The sequence below is a fragment of the Triturus cristatus genome, chromosome 4_1, assembly GCF_964204655.1.
Source record: "Triturus cristatus chromosome 4_1, aTriCri1.1, whole genome shotgun sequence".
Taxonomy (NCBI): Eukaryota; Metazoa; Chordata; class Amphibia; order Caudata; family Salamandridae; genus Triturus; species Triturus cristatus.
The window spans coordinates 739508186-739518228 of NC_140585.1; the positions used below are offsets into that span (position 1 = coordinate 739508186).

At 43.2% G+C, this 10043-nt stretch overlaps 1 protein-coding gene across 5 annotated transcripts in view; it reads right to left on the minus strand.

Moving 5' to 3' along the window:
• LOC146855444 (deoxyguanosine kinase, mitochondrial-like) overlaps window positions 1–9832 on the minus strand; it is a 103162-nt gene extending 93330 nt beyond the window's left edge. For 2 of the 5 annotated variants that reach the window (XM_085653237.1, XM_085653241.1), the window contains exon 1: window positions 9582–9683. The gene's annotated coding sequence lies outside the window, so the exon portion shown is untranslated. Of the gene's footprint in view, window positions 1–9027; window positions 9122–9581; window positions 9684–9794 lie in introns of those variants that run through there. The other 3 variants (XM_085653240.1, XM_085653242.1, XM_085653238.1) reach the window with 2 other exon arrangements.
• Window positions 9833–10043: the final 211 nt, after the last annotated feature.

Consider the following 10043-nt stretch of genomic DNA (forward strand, 5'->3'; position numbering starts at 1 on the left):
TAAGAAACCAATCAATTAACTGCTCAGAAAGAGACCAACCAAAATGGTCCCCATCTAAGCTTATACACTTGCAAAACTGGCATTGGAAAAGGCAATAGGCTCTGCCAATGTTCTGCAACATTGGCAAAATACAAAATGCTTCGTGGCAATGCTGTGTAGTGAGGATACGACTGCATCACGCACTTGGCGCACGCGTAGAGATTAAAAAGGCAAAAACATTCACTGAAGGGCAGAGTGCTGACCAATGTCAAACACTCACCCCCAGTCAGAGATCTAGGACTAAAGCTATAGTTTTTGTGCTCACCACGCCATTCCAGTTTGGATCCAGCCATATGCAAGACAGTCTTGCCCCTGGGAACTGTACAGCCCGAACAGCCAGGTCAGGTCCACCCTGGACTGGAAACAAGTATCTTTGACCAGTTTCGGGGTTTTCGGCTTTGACTCTTCCCAGGGGAAGCAGTGGCAAGACTGCTTAGCATATGGCTGGGGCCAGACTGGAATGGCGTGATGAGCAAAAAAACGACAGATTTAGGCCCAGATCTTTGACTGGGCGTGAGTGTTTGACATTGTTCAGCCTTTCCTCTTTTTGCATAGAGAATAAAAGGGGCGCCGTTTGTTTAAGTTATTTACTTATCCAAGATGGCAGACACCATTAGGATGGGTAAATTTATCAAAATTTAGGGGCCGATTATGATGGTGGAGGGACCGCCACCGACAGGCTGTGGGTCGCGGTCCCTCCGCCATCGTAATGCAGTTTCCTGCCCGCCATATTACAATGGTGGGCGAAAGCTTGGCAGTTTGAAAGACCGACCACCACGGTCCAGACGGGCGGATTCAATCCGACCGCCCGTCGGAACAACCGCTAGTCCCCGCATTGCGGCAGTGCCTGCCAGGCGCCGCCGTAGGGATTATGATATCCCTTTCCTCCTGTCATTCTGCAGCGGTCAACCTGCCGCGAAACGGATTTGGGGGCCACAGCGGGCCCCCCTTACTCCCTGGGCCATGGCCCTGTGGAGCACCTATGGTGCCCCCCTACATATCCCTGTACCATGTGGCAGGCGCCGCATGGTTTCTGCCATGTAGTGCACATATATGTCAACACCCTATTTTTTGTATTGCGGCGGGGGCTGCTGACCGCATCCCCACTGCAATACAAAATATCGGGAATGCGACCGCATGGTGGCAGTTGCATTGTAATATGGTATGTGGGACAGCCACCTTGTAGGCGGGCAGTCTCAAATCTGAAACAATGGGAGGACGGACTGAAGTCCGTCTGCCATCGTAATCAGCCCCTTCGTTTTAGCAGCACAAAACCATTTTTTACACTGCGGAGTGGGCCAGTAGCAAATGGCAGCTGCCAGATATATATATTAAAGATTGTAGGGAGTTCAGGCACCACCGGTGGAGTGAGCAGGTGGTGGGGGGAGCAACAGGGAGTGTGCTGGGGTGAGGAAACAATGGAGGAGCCTGGGCCAGGGGGAGACCAAAAACAAAATTAGAAAAAGAAAGACAGGAAAGAGAGGGGAAAGCAATAGAGAGCATGGCGGATGAGGGGAGGGATGAGGGACCAGGATGGAGAACATGGGGGAAGAAGCAGCACACGATAGAGAGCTAGAAAACACACATACTCTCATGGTGTGATAAAAGACAAGAAGAAAAGTGGGTCCCCAAATGCGAGCAGTGGAAGAATATAGGTCATCCAATCAAAAGCATAGCAAAAAGGCAAGAAACACAAGAGGAAGGTAAGCTATTAAATAAGAAGCAAGTAAATAAAAGTGGAAATGAAGCCCACTAATGGTAGGCAATAGACCCCTGAATTGTTTTCAAATGGTCCAAATCAGACTATAGACTACAGACAGTGAAAGGCTGTCTTGTAGCGAGACCTAAAAGGGGCATATAGGTTGCGATTTAACACCATTCTCTTCTCATGAAAAATGTGAAGTATTTATGGAAGCTGAATAAAAGGAAATAAGCAAAGTTGTAATAGTCCCAAGTACGATGTCCTTCTCACAGGTCCGGTGCCCTGAACATTATGGCCGCTTGACGATGAAATCTTAGTTTTTTCTGAACCAGCAGAAAAGTTATTGAAGGAAACATATGGAAATTAAAATCATTAACACATCTGTTAGGGAAGTTCCTCAGATAAAAGACAGCATATTTGCGGTTACCGTGGGAAGTAAAAAGTTTGATATTTGAAGGCTCCATCCGGAAAAGAGCATCTCTTCCAACTGGTGCAATAACCACTTATAGAAGACAACAGTCAGCCTGCTCCAGGCCTCCACTCCAGCACAGTTTAGCTCCACCATGTTGCAGAGATGACTGACACAGTTTGTGGCACATGGCCCGCAGCTAGAATGTTAAGACTTTCTTTGATAGTCAAATGGACCCAAACATCCCTATATTCACGATATAAAATCATGACTATGGTAATATCTGCAACACCTTGTATGCATGATCCTACACAAAGGGGAAGAAGGAGGACCAGGCTAGATGAATTCCTCAAAAAATGAAGCAGACAGATTTGGCACTGACTCCACAATCTGGTAATTGACAGGTCTTGAATGTCTTAATGTGTCAAAAAATGCTGATACATCTCTTTACGTCCTGAGATTTGCATCAGAGTCCTACCAACGAACTTCTCTATACTTAAAATATGTATGTGTACTATACCAAAGATCAAAATGTATTCCCCTACATATACATCTCAATCAACAATAGTCAGTCTACTTTATTTTCATGGAATGTCCTCAAATTGTAAAACAACTTTAGTGCGTGACATACAGAACTATGCTCCTGCTGTACAGCATGTATAAAAATAATAATAAAAAGGGACTATGACGCATCCAGCTTAAATGTACATTTTTAAAAAAATCACATTAGCCCTAGCAGCATCCCAGTGCTTTTTTAAATTAGTTTTAGGCACACTGCAACGCACCCACGCTGCTGTACAACATGGTTACAAATCATTGCAAAACGAATAGCTCTCATAGGGGAGATCTATTGCCTTTGCCAATGTTTGTTATACGTGTATCTCACTATTAGGTACTTTAGTATGCCTAGGCCATGAAGAGCTTGAAGCTGAAAAAAGAGGGGTGTTTGGATCCTACTTGTATTCACATTTTCCAGATGGGATGTGGATCCACTGTCTCGTGCTTCAAACCCAGTTTTGATACTTTCCTTTTCCAGGCTGCTCTCTAAGCCCAGCCTTTGTGCAAAGTGAAGCTTCTCACAGAAGTCTACTAATGAGTCTAGCCCCATGCAAGGAGTATGTGCAATATATGGGCACAAAGAAAAGCAAGCTCTTTGCATCTGGCTGCCATCAGCTTTTTTAAAGCTATTATTACTGCCAGAGAAAATGACCGACCTGTCCTACAAACTTCTTCTCTTTGTACCTAAACACCATCAGCTTGAACAACAGAAATGGCAGTCCCAATGTCACAATTCTTACCCTCCACAGGGGTGTGGAATTAAATAAAATGTCTACTTGTAAATTGGACAGGTTGCTTCATAAATCTACCTGACCTGTAAAAAAATCAACTTGTCCCGTTGGAGCCACGTAGTGCAGCAACAAATTATGGCAACAATCTCATTATATAAAAACTCTAACATTAGCATTCCTGATTAAGGCAGGACTCGTACTATAGTATGCTTTGAATTCTAGCAATTCCCTTATTTTGCCACCTTTCTGTAGATCTACATACTGTGGCTGGAGGTAGCGTTAAGCAATGGTTCCAGGTTTGGAATGCCCTCTTAAGTCTATACAAACCTACTAAATTACATGATTTAGAGGTTTTTACCAGCTCTTCTCTAATCTTTTCCCATACTGAGAAAGGTTGGAAATTTAGTCCTGACAATGGCAGAAGTAAAACTTCTTCCAGAGTTGGGAAAAAGTGGTTGGAGGGAAAGTGAACTTGTAAACGCTCAACAGAATTTCGCATGAGCAAATATACACCTGCATATTTGCTCGTGCTAAAAAGCAGTTCACACATTTTTCTAGGAGTAATATTTCCTGGCCTACTTCTGTAAATTCTTATGAATTCATGAAAGACGTAAACCTGCACTAATGCAAGGACATAACCACTGGTGCAATTTTGTCACTTCCTTTAAGAACCGGGCCTCTAATTAGGTCTTGAGTTAACCATGACCTTTTGATTTTTATAAAAATTCTTCATCTATTGGCTTCTGCAGTTTCACAAGGAGTACAGTGGCACACAAAGTGATTTTGTTCACTGCCAGGGTCTACTGTGAAAATGTGTGCTTTTTGAGATCAAACAATATTATTGCTTTTTTGCCAATGTTTGTTATAATGGTGAGGGTCTGGTAGCACCCAAAAAGTTGTACAAAAAACATATCAAAACAAGACACTCATTGGCAAAACCAAAAGGCTGACCACCAATATCAGACCTATTGGCTTTGCCAATGCTTGTTTTTTCATGTTTTCCTTTATCTTGTTGAAACTGTTTGCGCCGATTTTCCTTTAGGAATGTTTTTGAGAAATAGTAGCATGCATCAAAACATTGTACTAAATAATACTTCAAAGAAATGTAACCTACAATTTCACAGTTTTTTTCTTCCTAGTTACATTTTTTGTGAACATTTAATTTTGAAAGCAAAGTATCATCAATTTTGCTCTCAAACGTCTGCAGATTTTGTATCTAATTAGAGAGCATTTCGGGAACATTGCATGTAGCCTCATATTGTTAAACATTGCAAACGTGTGTACAAATTTTTACACTAGAACTACTGTCAGTAGTACAGGCCGAGCTTACATTTCCTTAGATTATTCACCTTAATAAGAAAGGCTTTGTTTAATGAACCATTAATACACGTTGGAACAGAATTAACATATGGACACAAACATTACCTTAATTGTAGATAATGCCCTTCCCTGATCCACTATGTGGTACTGTAAACTGACAGCAAAAGGGTTTGTGCTGTAGGAGGATGGGCCTACTTGTCCCAAGGAGAAAAACATGAAATCTTGTTGTCCTTGACCCCAAACAATATGTCCTGGGAGTCAGGCTAAAGAAATTCCACACCCCTGTCTCAAATCTATCATCAAACTCATGGCAGTGCCCTTTCTAACCATGTATTAATAGAATTTCTAACGGGAGCCCTGTCTAAGTTCTCCTCACATCAATATCTGGATTTCACATAACAATGGAACTTTAACATGAAACTGGTCAGTAGACCACGCTCTCGCTGATACAGAGAAAAAGTCATGGTCAAACAATAAATCATAAAGCACAGCAGACTTTAGATGATACACCCAGAAGAGGGATAATGTCCAGTGTCTCCTGAGGGCATGCTTGGTGCACCCCTCCAGGTCATACGATAGGTCCTGGACCTTGCATTATCATGGACAGGACTAAGCATCCACTGGATCAACGTGATGCCAGGACCAAAATAAAGTCAAGACATCCATTTAACAGGCAGTCGGGCACTCAATGCAGAGGTAAACACCCATTCACCAAGGAGGGGCACAGTCCTGTTCCAAAACAGATAATTTCAGATTTTCCCCCTCAAACCGCTCCTTGCCTCAATAAATTTACTGCAACAATAAGTATTCACTCATTCATTAGAAAAACAATCTCAAACTATGTTCTTATCCCTTTATTTTACAATGTCCTTTGGACAGTTTGTCAGTCTGGAAAGGTTTTATAAAACATTCGGTGTGAAGTCCATGAGAAATCTGAACACCTCATAGACAAAATAATACATATTGCACAAGCATAACTAGCTAACAATTTTGCAGAGTAAAAGGCCATGTGTGGAGAAACCGACTTCTCTATGGCGCTGTGAGAATAAGCATGACGTTAACAATTCTAAACTACATTTTATCAAAAATAAAAATATTTAAATGTGCACATTAAAACGTCCATTGAACCACCAACAGGTCAGTTTGGGGCTTTGCTAAAATACCAAAAATATTGGTTACTTGAGACAAGAATGATTTCACTAAGTACCTTGGGCAAAGAAAGCGGACAATGAGAAATGAGTGGCTGGCAGTGTGCTTAGGTGTGAACCTGGAGCATTCTTCCTGGGTTGCCCTACTCTATTGATAAAAGTCAACAAGCATTTGCAGTGCAATAGGTCTCGCATTATTAAAGTTTGAGCTATTGGTGTTGCATTATTTAGCAATGCCAATAGCTCAAACTTAAATAATGCGAGACCTATGCATTGTAAATGCTTGTTGATTTTTAGAATGAAAGCAATACAGTGAGAATGAGGAGGGAGAAGAAAAGATTCATCTCCCGTACTTTTACTTGTTTTTACCTCTGCAATACATAAATAATGAAAGGCGCCTTTTCCCAATTTGTATTTACAAACCATCCAAGTTTCAGGATTTAATACCGGTTTCTTGAGGGAGGCGCAAATGAACACAGGTACTTAGGCGAGCGCTCTCCAAAACTCGGCGGTTATCTAGGAAAGCAGGATTGGAAAAGCCAGTTCGGCAGGCGCGACCGACCCGCCCTTTCCGTTTCCGGGTCGGCTCCAGAAAGCAGAGGGACCCGAGAATCTGGACGTGGGCATCCGGACTCCAGAACCCAGCAGCGGACTGCGCCACAACCGTACCTGAGGTAACAAGCTGTCTCCATGGAGCCGACGGAGGGAGTGGAAAGTGAAAGTGCATGAGGCTGCTGAGGACGGAAGGGGGACAGGAGATGTGCATGCCGCGTGGCTGTACATGTTACATGCAAGCGCATCTTCACAAGCACGTACACAGGCTCCAATCCGCCAAAAGCCTGCGCGTGCCCATCTCCTGTCCCACTTCCGAGGCAAGTCAGCAACAATAGATCTCACTGGCGACAGCGCTTCGCTCGCCAGGCGAGACCTAAAAAGGTACAGTCTCAGAGTAGGAAATGACCACACTCGCTTGGTTATGATAATGGAGGAGTAGCACATACTTCCTATCAAACAACAGCTCTGAGTTCTAGAGTGCTGACTTTGCTTTCTTATTTGTCAACCTATGGGATGCCATGTCTCTTTGTAGATTACAGGCCTCACAGTCCTTGTTTATTATTTTTTCTGGTGGTCACAACTGGTTTTTAGCGCATGCAAGGATGTCATACCCAGTACCCATCTTTATGGTGAACAGCTTTTTTGTGCACTGCTAAAAAGTAAAAGGTCAGCAGATGAAGAGGCTCAGGCCTCCAATCATCCTGGGACTAACTGAGCCCTCCCCTCTGCAAATCATGCCATCCTCCATAGCAGTTGTATTAGGAATTTGGTATCCCCGATATCTTAACAAAATGTTCACAGCAGCGTGTCATGCTATCTTGGGTATACTCAGACCCCAACCTCAAATCATACTGAATAAGCTGTCACAGGGATGAAGACAGCTTTGAACCATCACAAGTCACCAGGATGTTTTAGGAACCCACCTGCAACCATTGCTACACCCTGAAGGTCCTCTCATGCATGGATATATGGACCATATGTCTCCAACAAGCTTAACTAGGTTTATAAATACCTAAGATACACTTATCAAAAAATCCAGAGAAGTGTGAATACACAGTGTCAAATCAGAGGATCTCCAACGGAAATGGTTGTGGGACCCTCAGCAATTATGTTATGTTCGATCAGTGGCATTTTGTTTCCCCACTGACATATTGATGGCTGATGATAACATTATCAGGCCTGTACTCCACCAGGAGGGAGCGTCTTTCACACCAGAGACACCACAACAGACTTAAGGTATTTCTATAATATTTTCGCTGATGTAGACCATTTCTTAACACCGTATTTGCGTTAGACTAAAAAATGGTTATCATTCAGGGCATAGGCTTTTCTAGAGCTTGAAGATCTAGCTAAACCCTAAGGAAACAAAGTATAAGGAATGTTTACTTCACTTTGTCAAGGCACAAGAAGGTCACACAACAGCATGAGCCTATACTATGAGTAGGATGCATTGAAAAGAAATGACAAATGAGTTATTTTTAATTTTATTTGCTCCATTCTGGACACAAGTTGTTGCTACTTTTTCAGAATTAACAACTAGAGCAGTAGCATAACGACAGAATACAGAAACGTATCTTCTGACTCTCATATTCCCTATGTACCACAAGTTCTCTCCTTCTTTTACACCCACGATGTCAAAATTGGACTACTTTGGTGTACACATGAAAAAATTGGCGTAATGTTTTTTTACATTTTCATGATAAAATGGATGGAGTCTTATAGTCACCAGTAATCCTTAACACAACATTACTGTTGAAGCCAATTACATATGCGCTACTAATGGTTTTCTACTTCCAGGTGAGGACATAATATCCTCCAAGTTCTCCAATTAGTGAACATATCCGTAACCAGGGGAAAAAGTACCAGCTGGTTTATTGGAGCGATCCGAATATCAACTCACGGTGCTGACGAAAGCCACCTACCCCATAGGGCACAAGTAGGCTGAAACGTGTTGATCAGATATTTCACTTAGATGTCTATGCTGTGAGAGACGCTCCCTCCTGGTGGAGGGCAGACCTGATGATGTTACCAGTCATCAGTATGCCAGCGGGGAAATATGCTGACAGATCATGACTGTTTAGGGTCCCACAGCAATTTCCGTTGGAGATCCTGTGATTTGACACGGTGTTTTCCCACTCTTGATTTATTGAAGTTACTTGGGAAGTTGAGTGAGACGACAGCTATCTTCTCCCTCCCTCATTGATTTTCTGTACTAAAATACACTTATGCCATCCAAAGTTTGAGCCTGTAGCATGAGTGAATGATGATAATTTATAGCGCGAACAACTACTCAAAATTGAGTACCCCGGCGCTGCCAAAAGAAGTAACAGGGAAGTGGGATAAAAAAGTGAGAGGGTATTATAGGCTGAACTAAAAGGTTTTTAGGGATTTGTGGATGGTAGATTCTGTTTCTTTGCTGCAGAGCTGAAGGGGGAGGAGGTTCCTGATTTTGGCAGGCCATACTATACTAAGAAGGAGGTCCTACCGAGTCTCGTTTTTTGGAAGCCATGTATTGCTATGAGATGGGCCATATTGTAATTAGTCTGGCATTTATAGTTTGCTTACTTGTCACAGCCTTGCAGCTTCGAATGCATTCGCAACATGTGCTATTGTTATTCCTTCTCAATGCTGCTCCTTCTTTTTTTTAACTCAACTTTGGAAGAATGAACGGCTTAGCAAACCAACCAGGACTCCACCCTCTGACGCACGTGTCCTACAAGCAGTCCTTGGATAGCCCCAATGAACTTCCCTTCCAGTATTTACCGACTCAACACTCCGATTGACAGGGGAGCAGTAAAATGCACATGATGTGCCTCGGAGTCGCGGAGTGTCGAAAGCAAAAACAAACCAATTAATAATTAATCTATCAAATGCTTGAATCGAAGAGTTGTGGTAGAATTATGTAACAATATTACGTCACATCATCGTACACACACTACCGTGGACATAAATGGCTGACACAATGGTGAAACTGCGCCACAGCTATTTGCCAGTCGCTTTGTGGAGCGCCCAAAGAACAGCTGCGCTCAGTCACTGCGAGCGTCACATAAATAAAACTGCATGTTCAGTACGTGCACGGGGCCGCGGACACCTGCTAGAAACCAAACAATGGCGCTCACCGTAATTGCTCCTTTCGCAATACACTGCTACGCGGCTGCTCTGCCGGAAAACCGCAGCTGTAGCCTGTTGAATTCACCCTGTGCTGTCACTGTTGCTACTAGCTCAGGAAGTGAAATATTTTAACCCCAACGCACGCGGTCGATGCGGTGGTTCTGGGAGTTGTGGTTTAGGTTGAGACGTGTGTTAAGCGACGCTTGCTTAAGCTTGCTTACCTTGAACGTAAACTGCCTCTTTCATTTGAGAATACGAATACCCAAAACTTCCGCCTGTGCTTGAACACTGGGACGAAACATCTTGGTAGAGTGCTCCAGGAGAAGAGAGGAGACTGGGTCGCGTTTTTATCTGGCTGTCTTCTTGCCAAGCTTCCGAGGTCCATGCGTGGTTTTGGTCCAGTCGAGTTTTTTTTTCTATGAACTTTGGGACAAGTAGTCCTGTTTTTTAATAGAATAAAGATGGCAAGA